This window comes from Canis lupus, chromosome 36 (assembly GCF_048164855.1).
Source record: "Canis lupus baileyi chromosome 36, mCanLup2.hap1, whole genome shotgun sequence".
Classification (NCBI taxonomy): Eukaryota; Metazoa; Chordata; class Mammalia; order Carnivora; family Canidae; genus Canis; species Canis lupus.
This window is the reverse complement of record NC_132873.1, coordinates 10,733,344-10,741,873: the sequence shown is the minus strand read 5'-3', so window position 1 is coordinate 10,741,873 and position 8,530 is coordinate 10,733,344.

Genomic DNA, 8,530 nt, shown 5'->3' with positions numbered 1-8,530 from the left:
TACCACAAAAGCTTTATTAATTATCTGCAGGTTTCCATCATGATAATAATCAAGGAAAGCAATTCTGTTTTTCAAGAAATACAAAAAAGCTATGAATCTTGCCAAAAGATTAAAACAAAACAGCAAGAAAGTAATGTTTATTTCTATATATATATAATTAAATGGAACTTAAATGGGAACTTTTTGGTGATTTTTTAAATTTAAAAACCTTACTGTTATCTTCTCACCAATGAGAAAGTTAAAATACAAACATCAAATTATCAATGTAAGTATTTCTTTAGATTTAATCTGATGAGAGAATAGTTTGACACTTTATTTTCCAGTGTAACTAAATAGTATTATACGTAATAGGATGTTAGGCTCTAGAGTTGAGTTAACAAAAGATAGTATGCTGGTACCACCAATTACTCACTGTGTGACTTTAGATAAGTTACCTAAGCTTCCCATGCATCAATTTTAGGATATTAGCAACTATATCACTGTTTAGAGTGTGGATTAAATGTAAAGCATTTAGAAGAGTGACTAGCACGTAGTAAGCACTCAATAAATTATGGCTGTAATTATTACTATTAGAATATATTCACTATTATCTACACTAATATGTGCAAGGCTTGTATAGTTTTACATAGATTAAAATAGCAAGTGATCCATAAGCCTAATGAAATTTACTTTTACGTACATAAACCTCAATGATGAAATATAAACTTAACTAAATCAGAATCAATAAATAATCCACTTAACTCATTTGTGATTACAATTTTTGCTAATGGTAGCAAGGAAGTTTCTTTTTGTTCTTTTGAACTGGACAAATTTCCCAACCTCTAGGATCTTGATAGCAAAATTATTTGTTTTTCCCCTACAGTAGTCCTGTGAGACCACCAGAACAAATGAGGCCATCTTGTCAATTACAATGACATTATTGTCTTCTTTTCCTGGATTAGCTGACCAGTGGTCACTCACCCATTTCTCTCTAAATGAAATGATGCCTCTGCAGATAATGGTTATTGACCTATGTGCTGAGAGAAACAGGGTATTTGTTTGTTTTTCATTTATTTTAAGAAATCATAGTAATTGATTCGTGTGGTTAAGAGGAAAAAAAAAGTATTGGTTAGATGTCTTCAAAAAGCCATCAAGTCTCAAAAAAAGAAGAGCTATACAACAGGTGGGGGTAAAGATATTTGTGACAAATCTGAGAAAATACAAAATCCATATTAATTGATAAGAAAACACTAAATCAGCAGTATAAATAATACACAAATGACAAATGAATCATTTTTTAGAGTTTAACCTAATCAAGAAAATCATAGTTAAAACAAGATATTTTTTCACCTATAAATTAATAAATATTTTAAGAATAATTCTATTGAATGCACAGATGTAATAGTATTGGTATGATAAGAGTGGTACCCTTAATACTATTAAAAGGAATAAATGGCTTCATCTTTTCAAGAAGGAAGTTTGGAAATATTGTCAGTAACATTTAATAAATAACTCCTTTTGATTGAGTAATTTTAGTTTTAGGGACCTAACTTAAGAGTAATAAAACATGCAGACAATTTACACTGAAAGATACTCATCATTGTAATACATGCAATAACAAAAACTAGAGAGAATCTGAAAATTCAACAAGGCAAATTCCTAAAATAAAGAAATATATCTGTGATAGAATGATATACAATCATGAATAGATATTTTCATGTATCATGAATAGATCTTTTTCTTCATTTCTCTATCTTTAATATTCTCCTTATCAATAAATCAATACTGAATGCTTCTGCATCCAAAGCTCTGTAAAAGGTGTTCAGATTCATAAGATATATGAAAACTTGCATCAGACCCCCACTTTCTGCTCCAGAGTATTCTTAATGATTTTAGAGAAGTAGGACTAATAATTTAGAAAACAAGATGGTATAACATATGACAGGTTTCAAATGAGTAGCACACTGTAACCCTCACTTCATCCCTAAATAATGTGTTTCAATATGATGTAGTTAACTTTTAAAATTATCCTTAGAATGCATGTTTTTATTTATCTTATAAAAAAACTTCTGGAGGGAAAAATCAAGAATACTAACCCAAAAATGAGAGAATTAATCAAAAGCTCTCCTCCTCCTTTTTTTTTTTTTTTTTTTTTTTTTCAGATTTTGGAAAATTTAGAGCCATTTTTGTGGCCTGCTTTGGTTTAAGTATGTATTATTTTTTTTGGGGGGGGTGCTTCATCTTTCATTCCATTCTTTTGGACCATATTTGTTTTCATTGATTCACCTCAGTTTTAATTCAGGATCCTTTATTGATTTTATGTGTCTTTGTAAATCACCTTAAATCCTTGCTAAAAATATATATATTAAATAATAGATAGATAAATGGAAGGAATGCAGGAGAGTAGATGACTGTATCAGAGAGTTTAAGCTAAATCATGCTGTCATAATAAACCACCTCAATTTTTCAATGGCTTATAGGCAAAAAAATAGTTCATTCTTGCTCAAACCACACATTCATCAGAATGAGCTTTAACTAGGTTCCATATCGTTTTATTCTGGGATCCAAGGTGAAAGAGTAGCCCTGATTTAGTACCCTGCAGTCTCATAGAAGAAGGAAAAGCATGGCTCTTAAAGCTTCTGCTGGTATATACCACTTGGCACATGTCACTTTCACTCATACTGCATTAGCCACGGCCAGGCATTTGGCAAACCTGATGTCAGCAGGACATCCCACAAGCAGGGAGCACAAGTACCTGAAAAGTATTCTAATGGATCCCATGAAAGAAGAAATAGCATACTTTTAGGTTTCTAAGGAAGTCAGCAACTAACGGACAGGATAGAGGCTTCATTTTTTTGTCTCCTATAATTTCTAGCCAATGTAAGTACTCAAAAATATTTATTCAATTGAATAAAAGAAAATAAAGGTCAAGGCAAAGAGGAAAAATGGACTTATGCAGAGTCTATATACACTGATTCATGGCGACCATCAAAATTCTTAACTAACCAACTTAACTAATTTTCTGTACATTGAACCTATTAATTTAATGAGATTTTTCATTCAAAAGAGTACAGATGATTTATACACCGAAAGCCTACAGAAAATGACTCTACAGTGTTTCATCTGGCCATCAGACTACACAGCTGATGCATTTATTGCCAATACTTAATATTGAAAAGGAGATCAGACACACAGAACTAAAAGTCAACGAACCAAGACAAGGAATCAAACAACAGATTTTTTCTTCTGAGTAAATACAAAGGGAAAAAATGTATAATGGACACTTGGACATTTGTAGGAAAGCACTGGTGAAACTTCCTAAAGGGAAAAACATTTAATTTGAAGTTATTTCTGACCTTAGAAATCAACTAGTAGTTCTTAATGAGAGTTTGATATTAAGAACCAAAACAGTTGGGGTGCCTGGGTGGCTCAGTGGTTGAGTGCCTGCCTTCAGCTCAGGATCTGATCCCAGATCCGGGATCGAGCCCCACATCAGGCTCCCTGCAAGGAGCCTGCTTCTCCCTCTGCCTGTGTCTCTGCCTCTCTCTCTCTCCCTGTGTCCCTCATGAATAAATAAATCTTAAAAAAAAAAAAAAAAAGAGCCAAAACAGTCACTAAAAATACTCTTCTCTATGTAAGGATGGAAAGAATTACATTTTAGGGCCATCTGAAAAAGTAAAAGTTTCAGAAATTTTAGCAAAGGGAAAAACATTCTACTTCCAAAATTAGCATATTAAATACACCTTCAAGAATGACCAAGGCTTATGTGTGAAAAGTCCTGATTAAATTTAAAGCCAACCTGAACAGTTGCATTTCCAGAGAATGCAGGGACATTACTCTAAATAAACACTTCTGTGGTTAGTTGCTAGCAGGTCAGTACAATCAGCCATTCGTTTTGAGTACTCAGGTACTTGGAAGGAGAAATGTGATTAAAGTCATCAACCATATTGCTAATCTAAGACAATTTTTCCTCTGTTTTCTGGTAAAAAAACAAAAACAAAACACTACTAATTAGAAGATTCACATTGACTTTCCACTGTGTAATCATGATTTTCAACACAAATCTAGGAAATTGAGTTTCTAGAAACAGAATGATAATAGATCTATGCCTTTGGTTCAGACAGATAATGGTGGATGCTACGATTCTTTCTATTTTGATGGAAATTATTTAATTGCACATAAACTAAATAACAGAGAAAAAGAAAACCCTTCATTTGCCACAACATAAGGTGATATTTTTTTGTGATAATCGTTCAAGGATATGTGGTACAAAAAGAAAAGAAAAAAATTGCTGAGAATGTAAACTATTAATATAGACACATTTAAAAGATAAAAAAGTAAATGTAAATATGGAAATTACATGGATTTAATATAATGTACTAGATTGAATTTAGATATAGCAAAGACAAGACATATTCTATCTAGTAGGGAAAATTATTCTTTCTCTTAATCTGTGCAAACCAGAGTTACACCTTTCCACCCTTTTTTGGAGAGGCTGGACACATAGTAGGCAGCAAATAATTTATTCAGTATTCACAAGAAACAAAATACTAGAAAAGACTTTGGGGAAAGAAGATTCCTTATGAAAGAGGATAGTTGGGGATCCCTGGGTGGCTCAGCGGTTTAGCGCCTGCCTTTGGACCAGGGCGTGGTCCTGGAGTCCCAGGATTGAGACCCACGTTGGGCTCCCGGCGTGGAGCCTGCTTCTCCCTCTGCCTGTATCTCTACCTCTCTCTCTCTCTCTCTCTATGTCTATCATGAATAAATAAATAAAATCTTAAAAAAAATAGGATAGTTTACCCACGCTATATTTCTGAAAATATCAACACATAACCTAAATTTTGGTAAAATATGATAAAAAATGTTTATGGTCACTTTTAGCCTACAAAAAGACCTTCTGTAAGACACTCAAGCTCTCTGAACCTCACCTACTCTATCTGAGAAAGTGGGGAAATAATGGCTAATTGCTGGAAGCTATGAAAAGTACATGAAAGAATATAGTACATCCTCCAGAATATCTTCAAGTTAACATTTTCTTTGAGGAATTCATTTTATTTGCAGTACTCAAATTTTATAGAGTGGGCATATTTTTCAAAATAATATATTTGGCTGATGTTTACAAAGAAGCAATGTATGTGCCCAAACTAGCTACATTTCTAACAAAATAATACATGGGGAAAATCTTCAATTACTTTCTAAATACAATTGTTAGGCCATCAGAATCACATGAAGAACTTTTGAAAATAGACATGTGTCAACAAAGTGAATATATAGTATGTGTCTACCCACATAAACAACTGCGTGAGAATCAACATATTGATTGGTGATCAATAATTGATAGTTTAATTATTTTACTTCCTAATGGGATTGTATGTTCCTCAAACATAGGCAAGTTTACTTTGTCTTATTTATTTTAAAACACTGATTGAGGGCTTTGAGTGAGCAAAGTAACACATTAAAATATTTCACATATTTATAAAAAGGGAAATAGTCTACCAGTAGTATATTGTGCAGAGTATTAGATTTTCATGAATGTGTCACTGACATTAAGCAGTTTTATCCTATATATTCAACATCACTGCCACTTAGTAGAGGATCAAAATATGTGAGGAATCTTACAGCAAACTATGAAAAGAGGAAGAAAATACTGTTTATCACTATCTATTTTTGAGAATGTTGTTGCTACACATAGTATAATAGAATACTTACCTCCCAGAACTGTCATGAAAAAGAAGTTCATGTTCAAAATTATAATTTCATTATTTTTAAGTAAAATATACATATTTAAATCCTATTTTTTTATTGTTAAAAAGTGTTACTTTGTAAAAAAGTACTTTAAGTTGCTTTCAATATTTTTGATGGATGTATGTAAAATATAAACATGTGTGCTCTTTTAATTGTCTGGAAATAGCTTGTGTTCAAGTAGAGTGGCCATATTTTCATTTAAGACTTTGCAATCTGTTGCCAAATTTTATGATTCCTGTGTATCTGCTGTGATTGCCAAGCATCGTATCAATAAATGAACTCTCTTTTAGGGAGTACCACACAGGCTAAGAATAGCTAAATACGTTACACAGAGGCTCTGAGGACACACAGAACTATAGTTTTCTATTTTAGTGAAGATGGTTAAGGATGATCTTAACAATTAGGTCATTACCCCATTCACTTTTTTGTTTTTGTCCTAAGAAGTATTTTGTTATACTTAATCTATTTGCAATATTTAATGACATTGGTACAGAATTGAGCCATCCTACATTTGAATTAATTTCTGATTATATTTCATAATTAAAATCATAATTTTCCTCCCAATACAAATAAAATTTTTACTTAAAATCCTTATGAAAATAATGTGAAGAAACAGCTTGAAAGACAGCCAAGAAAAGGAAAGCAAAACCAGGCATGTGTCCTCAAGAGATAAATGATTATAAATAGTTGTAGCAAGAACTCCAATATTTTCTCTCATAAGCCCCAATATTTTGTAGTTTCCACACTCAGTCAACTGTACTCCCTCCTTTGATAAACTTCTTTTTGGCAAAAATTGGTCATTTTGAAGTAACAGAAATACATGACAGAATTTTAGAAACGATGTGTCACAGACTGTCAAGGTGTTGAGTTTTATTCACCTCTATATTCCCAAATTCCCACAGTAGGCATTTAAAATCTGTTTTTGCATAAACATATTAACCAATTTATTCTGGTGTTTCCCAACCTTTTTAATATCATAGAACACACTGAAAAACATTGAACACATGCCATTTTGTATGGCACTCTTTGGGATGGAGGAGGCTACTCATGGCCAAAGATCACTGGTCCAAAGACTCTGGCCAGGCTATCCTCTGTCCTGCTGCCTTGAGTGGCAGAAGAGGGACTGGAAGCCAAATCTACAAAATCCCATTTGGAGAGATCCATTGGAAGATGCCAACCCTAACTATACTGGGAAAAATAAAAAGTGGCAAAAGTTCTAAAACCTAGCTCTTAATTTGTTCTGAAGAAAATTTAACCAAAAACACCAGACTAAGGTGTACTTTTTTCAAACTACTTAGCATTTTTAAGTTATCTATTTGTTTTGTTTTCCTATGGCAAGGAGTCTTAATGACACCCAAATATACGTAGAGCAATAGAATGACATCAGGGATACCTTTGGCATCTGCTTATGGATACTACTGCCTTTGAATTTCAGTAGCCCATAGTGTATCTGGCTACTATTTGACTTTTAAGTATCTCGTATACTCCCTAGACGTTTGCTGAGAATCTGCTTTCCTATGCCAGGGTCATTTCCAAGACTTTAAGGACTTGCCCAGATTAAGTAATTCATCCTGTGATCCATGACTTAGTTAGCACTAAATTTTGGGTCCTGGCTGGATACACTAAGGAAAGAAGACAATAAGTAGATGGGAAAAGAACACTTTTGGAATGCTATGCAGCATGAGCGACTTTCATCTTCTTTCATCTTTGCTCCATTAAGGATGAGACACCTCTTTAGAATCACAATCATGGGCAAAACGTTTCATGTTCTGTTTGGCATATTTTTGTTCAATTACCAGAAAAATCAATTATCAACAAAATAAATAAATCCCCTTGGTTAACATTCATCCCACTTAATTAATAAATAAGGTATAAGTAATCATTGCCTGAAATGACTTTTAACATAAGGGTGTTCCCTTTATTATGTTAATATTTAAATAATGTGCTTCCTTCATATATTCATCAAAGACAAAATCAACACCAAAAATGTTGTCAAGCTTGCTGAGCATCGTGAAATTATGCATGTATGTATGGAGTGAAGCATTTACATAACAGGAGATAATATATCAAGTATAACATCAGAATGTTGTGGCAAGAGTGGGAATAAAGTGAATAAGAACTGGCCTGTGAAGGGGAAAATAAATTCATTAAGTAAGAGCTAGTGGAACATTTTGGATCAACAAAGTTCTGACTCATGTTGCAAAAGAGAACTTCCTAATTCTCACACTACACCCTTCTCCTTGAGTCAGTAATAATCAAATTGGGGTAGATATTCCATGAAGTTAATAGAGCATTGCATTCTTCATCTAATAAATATTATTGAACATTTATTATATGTTGCAGAAGCCACTAAATAAAATAGACAAAGTGGATGAATTCATGTAGAGTACATTGTAAACACACAATTTGCCAAATAATGATAATAACCATGAGGAAAAATAAAACAAGGGATAGAATTAGAATTATGGGGTCAAGGTGAGCCTTTTGATAGGATTGTCAAAGATCTCCTTACAAAAAGAAGTCAGAGTATAAAGAATGGTGTAAGAAGGGAGGTGGAGGGCAGCCCAGGTGGCTCAGCAGTTTATCGCCGCCTTCAGCCCAGGGTGTGATCCTGGAGACCTGGGATCAAGTCCCACATCAGGATCTCTGCAGAAGAGCCTGCTTCTGCCTCTCTCTTTCTCTCTCTCTCTCTCTCTGCCTCATGAATAAATAAATAAAATCTTAAAAAGGGGGGGGGGAGGTGGATACAGAAGTGGAAAAATAAAGAGCTTATTTTTGATTGCTGTATTTTCTCAGTGTGGAAAAA